This window comes from Gymnodraco acuticeps, unplaced genomic scaffold, assembly GCF_902827175.1.
Source record: "Gymnodraco acuticeps unplaced genomic scaffold, fGymAcu1.1, whole genome shotgun sequence".
NCBI classification, from domain to species: domain Eukaryota; kingdom Metazoa; phylum Chordata; class Actinopteri; order Perciformes; family Bathydraconidae; genus Gymnodraco; species Gymnodraco acuticeps.
Genome location: NW_022991022.1, coordinates 525,205 through 535,432, shown reverse-complemented (window position 1 = coordinate 535,432; position 10,228 = coordinate 525,205).

Below are 10,228 nucleotides of genomic sequence, written 5' to 3'. Positions count from 1 at the left end.
AGCCAAACCCACGTCCCTGGAATTTTGCATATTCCCAGCAATCCTGTAATATTCTATTTGAAATATTTTCTTCTCCACTTCCTTGTAGTCTGACCCAGTATGACAGAGCAAGTTTCTCTCTTCTGATCTCCAGAGGTGTCTCTCCTGCTTCTATCAGAACTGTATTGATAGGGGATGACTTTATCGCTCCAATACACAGCCGCAATGCTTTATATTGTATTCTATCAATTTTTAAAAGCGATGTTTTTGCTGCTGTTCCATACACTATACAACCATAGTCTATTGTGGACCTCATAATTGATCTTTAAATGTCTATTAATGCTTGTTTGTCTGCACCCCAGTTGCATCCAGCTACAGTTCGCAATAAATGTAATACTTTTTAGCATTTTGTTTCCACTTGATTAATATGCATTTTCCATGTATATTTGCTATCAAACCACAGTCCTAGGTATTTGAACTCATTCACCTTTGTCATTGGACGATCATATAGTGTTAGCTGTTGGACATCAATGTTGCGTTTGTTTGTAAATACCATGTAGCATGACTTGCTTTCTGACATTTTGAATCCCCAGTTATATGACCACCTCTCCACTTTTGTAATCACTCTAGCAGCTCAGTGCTTCTCAAAGTGTGGTCCGCGGACCACTGGTGGTCCGTGAGCGCCCCCTAGTGGTCCGTGAGTATATTGGTAACATTTCACATTTGAAATAAATAAATACATTTAAGTTTTCCGCACTCTCGCGGGAATATCTCCGCAATGGAAAGAGCTTAAGTTTCACTTTCAATTGCATGATATGGCCCAGCGCAACACCTTCATCACACATGTTTCCACTTGTTTGTACCATTTGCAGGCGATTTGTAATCTGTTCTAGAAAAATGATGTGTTTTTGGATATTTGTGGAGGCAGGTGGTCCGCAAGTGTTTTTTTATTGGTTAAGTGGTCCTTGGTATGAAAACGATTGAGAAACACTGCTCTAGCTATATTCTCCATTACCTATGGGGCATTTCTTCCCCTCATCCAAATAGCCCCATCATCTGCGTATAGAGCCGATTGGATGCATGTGTCTAAGCATGTAAATATGTCATTAATCATGATGTTAAATAATATTGGACTGACTGCACTCCCTTGGGAATACCATTTTCTATTTCAAAATAATTGGAAATATCTGCTCCAACCTTTACTCTAAATGTCCTGTCAGTTAAAAAGGCCCTACCCAATTGTACATTCTCCCTCCAATACCCATTCCACTCAATTTGATCAGTAACCCATCCCTCCACATAGAGTCATACACCTTTTGAATGTCAAAGTACACTATTGCCATTATCTCTTTCATTTTCAATGTTTTTTTCAGATCGTTACTCACTCTTACTAATGCATCTATTGTGGACCGCCCTTTACGAAATCCGCTCTGAAAACTACTCAGCGGCCCTTTCTGTTCCAGTATATGTGAGAGCCTACGGACAATGATCTTTTCCATCTATTTACATAGGTGTGAAGTAAGAGCTATTGGTCCATAGTTACTAAGGTTAGCTGTACTGTATCTTTCCCTGGCTTATTGAATGGTAGCACGATTGCTGTTTTCCACACACTTGGCATATCTCCTTCTCTCCAGATTTTATTGAAAAGACTCAGCACCATTTTCATAGTTTCCATAGGTAACTTTCTAAACATATCATAACATAGCTGGTCTTGTGCTGGGACTGTATATCCTGTACCTTGCAAGGCTATTTTGAGTTCTGACATTGTAAATTCCACATCCAGAGCTGACCTATTATCCTGTCTCTTCTCCTTCACGTTTTCATTCTCTGCTAGTAACTGCTGTTTTTGCTGCCTATGAATATCACTGAGATGCTCCCCACTATGTACTGCTGCAAGTGTCCTTCCTAACATATCTGCCTTCTCTTTATCTGTCACTGCCAGCCTCTCCCCATCAACCAAAGCTGGAATTTTAATGGATTTCCTTTTCTTACTCATCCGCTTAAACATGGACCAGACATCTTCCTAATGTTACTACTCTGCCAATGGTAGAACACAATTCTCTCCATGTTCTTTTTTTTGTATATTTTATTGTCCTTCGAGCAGCTGCCCTTTTCCTTTGAAACTCTAGAACATTATTTTGAGTCATGTTTTGCTTTAATTCTCTAAATGCATTATTTCGCTCTTTAATAGCCCTGCTGCATTCCTCATTACACCATGGCACCACTTTCTTCCTACCCTTGGTTGTTGTTTTGGGTATACTGTTCTCTGCTGCATTTAGTATATGTTGCGTTATTTGGCTTGTAATGACCTCTATGCTTCCCTCTGATGTTAGCAGGTGTACCGACTCCTCACACCATATCCTAAATTTCCCCCAATCAGCTTTAGCAAAGCACCACCTGGTTATTACACCTCCTTCCTGTATATATACATTAGTATTCATTTTAGTAAGTAAACAAATTACATCAGTTATGACATCACTTACCTGTCATAACTTATCTGGGATTTGTAGTCTTTCTAGTTACGTATTTTTCAGTCTTATATTTCAACAGTTTTACAACAAACTGTGACTTTTTTGACATGGAAATGATTGTTTAAGATTGACAAACATCATATGTGTAATTCATGGCACAATTCAAACGGGATCGAAAGATACGTTTTCTCTCCATCGACTTTAATACATAATTTTCCCGAAATAAGGTCCCATGGGTCGGAAGTAGATGGGCGGGACTTTGCCTCTCTAACGGTGATCACGGAGAAACTCATCTCCTCATTGGCTGTGATGTTAAATCATGTGACTGTGATGTAGTTCCTTTATAGCCTAACGCTAGCTTTTCACTTGTGTGAAAGAACAGGTATTGGATGTTCACAACTCAAAGAAAAATTATAAATACCATAGGTGTAATCGTTATTAGACATTTTAATGAGGAAATGTTACATATTATATATTTTAAATAAATAAACCCACCACTGGGAAAGTTGAGGAATATAAATGTCTCTGTCAACATCACATTGAACTTTTGTGTAACTTATTAGCATTTTTTTAAGAGATCTCTGTTTAAAGTGATTGTTGGTTATATAACAAGAGTATTTTCCCTGTTTATCTTCCAGGTCCATGAGGGAATATTGTTAACCATCAGGCAGTAAATGCAGCCCCGTAATCCTGCATTTGGTTCCTTTCCTTCAGTTTCTGTCCCTCACATCTTTGGAAACAGGCAGAAAAGCGGCTCCGGAGAACACGAAGAACCGTTTTAAATGATGACTTTTTTTGCTTTAATCACCCCGACTGAATTAATCACACGTGACTATTTTTCACTCATGTTCCCGGTAATACCTTCCACTCTGTTATTGCTTAACTTTTATTCATAAAAATAGTCTAAATTAACTGCAGTGAGTAACATTTCCATGAAGATATTCAGAAAATCAATACCAAGAAGCACATGTAGAGGTTTTTCTAGTCATGACCACGTTGGATAGACTGGATGTTATTCTGGAGCTGAGATTTATTCATAAATAAATATCTTTGATACTCAAACCTCCATAAGTAAGCAGCCCATACTATAGTGAGCACATCATTGACTTACATTTTACCAGTACACTCTCTCCATTCATCACCTAAATATATATATCACAAAACATGGTTGCACAGGGAAACTCCTGAGGTGAAAGAATGGTGAAAATGATATTAACAACATTAAATGCATCGGTGACAATCTAGAGCTTCCATTTGATTTAGAAATAACTATTTTAGATACTTGGCTCAGTAGTCATAACATGTAATACAATTCAATCTAATGTGACTTTTGCAAATGAGCAATTCTGTATTAATAATATTCCAACGTCCGAAGAGAGAACCAAGATGTAAAATATGATTAAATGGATATCAATAAACAGGGCCGGTTCTAGCCAATTAGCTGCCCGAGGCGAGATTTTAGCTGGTTTACTGTCCTATAGTAAACATTGAAATGATTTCAAACCTGTTTATCCCAATAATTATAAAGGAGTGCCTTGGAAATATTTGTTTACATCAATTGTGAACAAAACGTTTGAGACCCACTGAGATAACTTAGACTAAAGGGAACTATCTTAACACTCAGAGTCCTTTACCTCACTGAGCCTCTCAGCCTCCACCCTGGTTGTAGAAACATCTTCTTCTTATATCCGTCAGACCAGCTAGCACCAGATGCTAATAACAACAGCGCCGGTACCGGTGCGTCCTCTCTCTCTCCCTCGCTCGCTCCCACGCTCACTTGCACTTTGGCTATGTGCTGCGGGCGCCAGGTAAGCCAACATCCCCCACTTTCATCACTTACAGCGCCCATCGTACAGGGCAAATGAAAAGTGTAACCGGGGTGAAAAGGGTGTTACATTTATTTAATTATGAATGTTGTTACATCAAGGCCGAAAATGAGGATGAGCACCAATGGTCAAAAATGTTTTTTTCCCTCCCAGAGCTGGGAGGGAAATCCCCCCCCCCCCCCCCCCCCCCCCCAGATCTGGCGCCCTCCCCGCCTATGTCGCCTATGCCAAAAACCGGCCCTGTCAGGAGTTACCCATATATATATATATATTTATGTAGAATTGTTGAGATTTTCATTGCCATATCTACACTGTAGCTATAAGACAATAACGCCTCTTGAACCCTCAAGTATCTAAAGCAGGGGTGTCCGAACTACGGCCCGGGGGCCATTTTGAATCGGCCCTCAGCAAATTCAGAAAGTATAATGCAGCACGGCCCACAGATTAAACTTGTGCTGGTCTTGTGTTGTACTTCTTAAATATAGATGAAAACATATATCACTCAGTAGTATTCATGTTTTAAGAAGCCCACTTTTCAAACAAATTCAGTCAATTCAAGTTGAAAAATGTTTCTATCAAATCTAAGTTGATAAGAAAAAAGCCCAATAACTTATTTTCATAACACGCTTGAAATAAACCCTTAATATTTCCTCTTATGATAATAAAGGGCTTCTGTTTTAAGGAATGAGCTGCTAACAAGATAAATGAAACCCTCTGGAGAGCTGGGATATAGGCTGTTTGTTTTCTTAAAGTATTTTCAAGTATTAAAGGTGGGGTAGGTAAGTTTGAGAAACCGGCTCGAGATACACTTTTTGTTATATTCCATGGAATGCTCTTAACATCCCAATAGCAATGAATATCTGAAGTGCTTTGACAAAAAATCCATAAAAAAATGTCATCTGTGGAAGCCGTGGTGCTGTAAAAAGCACGACCAATCATTTTAGCCGGCCCGGCTAAAGTAACTGGATGGCCTACCTGCCTGTCAGCCTTCTATCTGTGCACAAACTTATCTCGTGTCCTCATTGGTCATGTGCGCGTTCGTGTGTGTTGGAGGAGGGGCTCTATAAGGAAGTGGCAGATTTTCTCCGGTGGTGTATTTTCAAATTCTAGCGATCTCGAGCCGGTTTCTCTAACTTACCTACCCTACCTTTAAGCATAATTTACCTACATTTGATTTATTTTGCTGACTTATAACTGAACTTATGAGGCATTATACCTCTCCTCGAGTGAGGGGCCCAGCTCTTCTTATATTTGTTTCTGTATTTGGCCCTTGGTGAACATTTTTTGGACACCCTTGATCTAAGGAATAACTGCTTCTGTCAGACCCTTAGGGACATAAGGAGGACTCGTCCGGGATTTTAACCCGGGACCTCTCGCACCCAAAGCGAGAATCATACCCCTGCATAGACCAACGAGCCATGAAAATCTTAACCATTAGTTGTTTAGTCTACTTGAAATGCCACGTCGCATTACTGCTCCCCCTTTAAACTTGACATGAGCAATTCTGTATTAATATTATTCCAACGCCCGAAGAGAGAACCAAGATGTAAGATATGATTAAATGGATATCAGTAAGTATGAGTTACCCATATATATATATATTTATGTAGCATTGTTGACATATTCATTGCCATATCTACACTGTAGCTATAAGACAATAGCGCCTCTTGAACCCTCGAGTATCTAAACCAGGGGTGTCCAAACTATGGCTCGGGGGCCATTTTGAATCGGACCTCAGCAAATTCAAAAAGTATAATGCAGTATGGCCCACAGATGAAACTTCTGCTAGTCCTGTATTGTACTTCTTAACCCTTATGTTGTGTTCGGGTTCTCCCGTGACCTGTTTCAAGTTAAAATTATATAATAACTACGCTCTAGTTTTTTAAATCTGAACAAGGCTTCATGATATCCCCCCAACAGCTATACAAACACTACAAAACTGATTTTGACAATTCTAGCCAAGTCTGAAGGTCTCTAAAAAATGTGGTGTTCGGTTCGGGAAGACCCAGCAGAATTGTTTTGGGTGACTCAAGGTCAAATTTGGCTCAATCAAGATTCATCTTTGACTTTAGATAAAGCCCAGCCCCACCCCCTTCATACACTGTACACAGCAAATTCTGTAGTGTGAAATAGTGTTAATGTTTCAGTGTCAATTATTTCGAGTTGATAAGTGTTGATTTGGGTGTTCTTTTAGACGTGCAGTGCTGACAAAGCTCTAAGGCCGGTGCTATTTAAGGGAGTTGATTGCATGCACTCTAGTTGGAGTTAATTACACTTCCGGTTTTAGTGCGCCTTTTTTCTTTATCTCATGGCGGAGAACAACCTGTGTCTGGAAGGGGAGCCCACAATATTTCAAAAAGGTTTTACGACCCTGGGTCGTTATGTTGTTTTTGTGCAGGTATTTTCTTCCTCCTCCTGTGTCTGTGGCTGCGTATGGGTGAACAGGTGGTGCCCGGTAGCTGATTGGAGGCCCTCGACAGGCTGATTGGTCCACCTGGGGAGACGGGAGGATATTTAACTGCAGCCGTGCAGTTCCTCGGCCGCTCTCACTGACTCCACTTCTCCTACTCCCAACGCAGCGCTTTTTTATATTTTGTTCTATGGTGCTGTGAGTGCACCTTGGTATCGTTTTGTCCTTGTCCTCTGGCTGCGGGCCAGTGTCTAGTGATGGCAAAATGAAGCTTTGAATGAAGCGTCGAACCACTTGGACAATTGTGTCGGAAATAGGTTCATTTCTCGAAGCTTCAGTTACAGCGACCTCTCCTGGCGAAGTGCAAGGTGGGTTTAACGTATCTTTGCCTTGAAAAATATTCGATGCACACACACACTAAGACTGAATTGAATATCATGTTCATGTTCTATTTGCAATTAAAGATTGATAATTGTGTGTATTGGGTTATTGAGAAGAGACTAGAGAGTGCTGGAAAAAATGTTGGAAGGAGAGGGCCTTTTATCAGTTATTAAAGTTGAAAAGCAATGATTAAAATACATCCATTCCGGGCTTTGAACTAGCTGCGCGGAGGACAACGCCGCATTCGGGACGCCGGGTCTCCCCACTGGGCTATCTATTCCTTGAAATATTTAACTGTTTTTATATTACTTATAACTGTCTTTTTGTTCACAACTTTTCCACATTTCGAAGTGTTTCCCGAGCCAAACGACCTATCTTTCTTCCTGGCTTGCTCTATAATGATATCAAATGCAATACCAACAACAACTCAACAGCAACAACGCAAACTACAACAACAACCCACACATTGCGCATTGTTTAGAGCGGTCATAAAGTGTTGAAGCGCTCCAATTTGAAACAGTTTCAACCTGTCACCTGTCAGAATCGAGACGAGGCAGTGCATTGAATCGCGTGAATGGACCGTGAACCAGTCAAGTGATTCATTCAGGAAATGAAGGAGTTGCTGCTTCGGACGTCACATGTCACGTGATTTGAAGCAGTTGCTGCTTCGGACGTCATATGTCACGTGATTTGAAGCAAGCTTCGAAGCACTGCTTCTATGGAATAGGAAGTCCAGGGTTGAAGCTCCGTTCGAAGCTTCAGTGTCAAACTGCCATCACTACCAGTGTCACTTTACCTGTCTTTGCAAGACAGATTTACGTTCTCAGGAGTGCAAACCCTTTTGTTTTATTTTCCCTTTTGGATTGATCGTTTTCTCCTGTTTAAGTTAGTGTATAGGTAAGAAGCCTGTATATTTATTTTCTCGGTTAGGTAAGATTTTGAGTTGTAAGGTTTGTTTATTTTTTGTTGGTTTTGCTACTCCTGTTTGTTTATATTTTGGGTAAATGCATTTACCAAACGCTTTCTCTGACTCGGTGTCTGTGTTCTTGGGAGTGGGGAGAGTGCAAATTGTGCTAAAATAATGCCCCTAGACCTGGGCGTAACAAAGGTAAGGACCATGTATATTCAATCATTTATGATGATAATTTTTGTATTAAAAGTATGTGTAAACATCACGTAGGGTGTGACTCAAAAGTGTCAAGGCTGGTGTGGAGCAGTACGGAGCCCTGGAGGGTTCATAGAGAGAAAAATAAATAAAACGTGGCCACGTTTTACTTTCTCGTGCGCACGCTTTAGTAACTCGTGCGCACGAGTTACTAAAGTGTGCGCAAGAGTTAATAAAGCGTGGCCTCGTTTTATTTAAATTGAGGGATTCCTGTCCGTGACTCACAGTATCTGCTGCCCACAGCTGTTTTATAGAAGGAAAACCTCCTTCACTTTATGAAATCTCAGCGGCACCAGTGGCCTGTACTACGAAGCAGGATTGGCTATTTACACTATTCATTCATGAAGTATGATGCTGCGCTGTCAGCACGCGTCTCCATGTTTGTGATTGGTCAAATGTTGCTAACCCCGTCCCATGAACGCGCTCTCAGCCGGACAGAGAAACCCTGGTTGATTTACTGAGTTGATAACCAGCTTCGTAGGACCGCTTATCGACATCGCGTTTGTTAGGGTCAGTTAAGCCGGGTAAATCGAACATATTCAACTCAGCAGAATCTGAGAAGAGCAGCACCAGCTGCAAAGAGCTGTGCCTTTTACTGTTTACTTCACTGCGTTTCCCTTCATTAGAACCGCTGAATAGAGATCGAGGCTGCTACGTTTAACCACACACACCTATACACACATCGAACTACCAGAGTATTCCCCCTCGCTTTATGAAGGAGATGTCCTGTCACCGGGGCGCATGATGTGTGTGTGTGTGTGTGTGCTCAGCTCCGCTCTGTGTGCGTGTTCGTGTGTATCCGACACCACCGGCATTTGTTTTCAAATTACCACGAACAGTACTTTAAACAAATCTGGTTCCCCATAGTTAAGTGTATTCCCAAGTGAAAGAAATGTGTTTAATCTTAATCTCGATGTGCTATAGTCCTGCCGGAGTGCACCGGAACGAACGATACTATCATAAACAAATGCCCCCCCCCCCCACACACACACACACACACACAAAACGAGGCCATGCTTTATTAACTCGTGCGCACGCTTTAGTAACTCGTGCGCACGCTTTATTAACTCGTGCGCACGCTTTAGTAACTCGTGCGCACGCTTTAGTAACTCGTGCGCACGAGTTACTAAAGCGTGCGCACGAGAAAGTAAAACGTGGCCACGTTTTATTTATTTTTCTCTCTATGAACCCTCCAGGGCTCCGTAGAGCAGAGTTCCCGTTAGAATATTTTTTCGCCGGTCAACATGTCCGTTAAAGTTTAAATCTTCCGGACAAAATGAGAAAAGTGCCGGTCAAAGGTCTTCTTTGTTATTTATTGTGCTTTAAAACAAAATGATATGATTCGATATTAAACAAACTAATTATAGTAGATTAACTACATTATTCAAAAGTGTACAGTAATTTACAATAACACGGGAATAATAAACGGAGCGCTCTCCCTCTCCTGACAGCCCGTCAGTATCATGCAGCTCGCGGATCCAGTAATGAGTGACCCGACAGTAAAACTAAACATATCTATAACTAGTTACGGTAGTTTGAGAGGTAATTAAAATAGCTACGTGTGATATTCTAACCTGGTGTGTGTTTTGTTCTGTGATCATGCAGAGCTACGTGTCGACTCGTCAGCAGCAGCTGATCTCTCTCTCCCGCCAGATTAGACTTTACTCGCGTTTATCTCCATATCAATCAGATCCAGCTAGTTCTAGCTAATTATATGACTACCTGCTTATTCAAAGACACCTCAACAATAAGCGTCGCTATGCAACTGGGTGAGGCCACAAAGTATAGCGCAGCATTATGCATTTGTTTACATGCCCACCTGAACCCCGAGGCATTACCAACAGATCAACCCATACGGGACATCTCTTTCTCTACATTAAGTGTTAGACATTAGAATTGACTATTCTTGTCTGTCACATACTCTTTTGTCTGTCACATAAATGGCGCAAGTTGCGCAACTGATGTGGTATTGCGCTAAACGGAAATTATTTTTGAA